Source organism: Cynoglossus semilaevis, chromosome 9 (genome assembly GCF_000523025.1).
Source record: "Cynoglossus semilaevis isolate Cse_v1.0 chromosome 9, Cse_v1.0, whole genome shotgun sequence".
Taxonomy (NCBI): Eukaryota; Metazoa; Chordata; class Actinopteri; order Pleuronectiformes; family Cynoglossidae; genus Cynoglossus; species Cynoglossus semilaevis.
The window spans coordinates 18102932-18104970 of NC_024315.1; positions in this window are offsets into that span (position 1 = coordinate 18102932).

Genomic DNA, 2039 nt, shown 5'->3' on the forward strand with positions numbered 1-2039 from the left:
TATATTGTTTATGTGTTTTATTTACAGTGTTATCTGAATGATTTATTACTGTTTCTAGGTGTTACGTGACAAAACGGATTGGTGTTATAAAGGAACTGGGTCACCTTCGTTTGCTGTTTGTTGGAGTCGGGGTAAGTAAGGACGCCATGGATTTTGTTGACTGGCTGATTTAGTGATGAACTTTGACTTATCCTTCTGGGTTCTGCGTTCACCCTACTTTATGATTTGTGTAGTTTGTCATATTTGTGACTCTGGCTGTATATCAGTGAGTAGAACAGGTCATGGTACGAACCCAAAGTCATTGGCTGGATCCATAGTTTTCATCAAACACCTAAATCAAATGTGACTATATATATTTATAGTCTGGGATCACCTGATCTGATATTACTGCCTGCACAATCTGCAATGCTTTGCTACCAGGATATTACATACCGTGTATCTTAAGGAGTATTTAATCATTCTATGTTTAGATTTTCACGTCTAAACTAAAGTAAACGTAGGTTTCCAAACCCTCTCTGCACACGTTACGTCAAAACATTTAGACAAGTTTTTGACACATAATGTCAAATATTTTTTTATTCGTGGTATTTCTGAATCTAAACCACTTACAGACTCTGTATGGTCTATAAGCTCCAGCTAAGCTCTGATGGTTGAACCCGCCCACGATCTCATGACATAAGAGGTTTAGTCGTGGTTGATAGCATGAAGGCGATTATGTTTGAGTTAATGAGCCTCACACTGTGGTTTGTCGTGACCCAAAACATCAAACATTTTATAACACAGTCATATCGGGCCAGGCTGAATAATATGGAATGCAGTCCACAGTTAATCCATCACAACAAAGTCCCAGCACAGTATATTGCCTTACCATGAAAGCAGGATGTGGCTGTAAAAAAACAAACAAAACTGTTGCTTTGTCTGGGGTTTAGTCACTGCAAGGTCACTACAAAAAGGTCACTGTCACTGCAAGGTCACTACAAAAAGGTCTACGTAAACGGTAAACGTTTATGCATCAGAACACAAACAGCACTTTAACTGAGGAACAGACTAAACATCCACGCCATCGATGGTGCGGGCATGGGGTTAAAGCAGGCAGCCGGCCACTGCTGATGACTCAATTCCTTTCATTAGCTGTGCACAGTTTAATGAGAGGTTCATGGTCCAGTGATCATGTGTGCAGCATGTGAGGGAGCCGGTGCCGTGCCACTTTAGGACAGTTTCAGGGAACTAAAAATGGAAATGCTGCAGTACATGTACGGTTGCAAAGGAGTTTTTTTTTTCCTTTTTGTATTGCAAACTACAGTGCCCTCTAGTGGGATACGGCCCTCATTACAATAAAATGCATTGGGGTGCAAATTGGTTCGGCTATTGTATCTGATGGCACGTTAAAGTTTTAGGTTGAACTTCATTGATCCTGCGCTGGGGAAATTATTGAACACTATTTTCATCATACCTCAAAAGAGGGAATTTGCACATCCTAGTAGAGGATGGTTTTGATACCTCAACCTCTGGGTTATGGGCCCAGTGCTTGCTATTTAATAGATATAAATTTGCATGGATAACTATAAATGAGACCCTGTAATCATATGGACTTCAAGGTAAATTACCCAGCTTTCCCAGGCACTCCATCCTCTCTCTCTCTCTCTCTCTGTGTGTGTGTCTTGCTCTCTCTCTCTCCATATATTTCTATATTTAGAGAGTATTATATTGTACATATATATTATGCATGTATTGACTTGTATTTATAAAAAAAATTATCAAGTCAATCCCAATTAGGACATTTTTTTATCACACCCTATTGCACAGAAAAATGTTACATGTGTAAATAACTCCATTTGTTGATGATTTAAATGACAGACATATCAGTGTTTTAGGAGCCCTCCAGTAAAACAGAAATATAATACAAATAGCGGAATATATTTCACTCACGGGCGATTACCAAAAGTTGTGTTTTATGTTTTTTATGGCAGAATTTAAACAGAGAAGCATGTATATATATATATATATATACATATATATATATATATATATATATACAT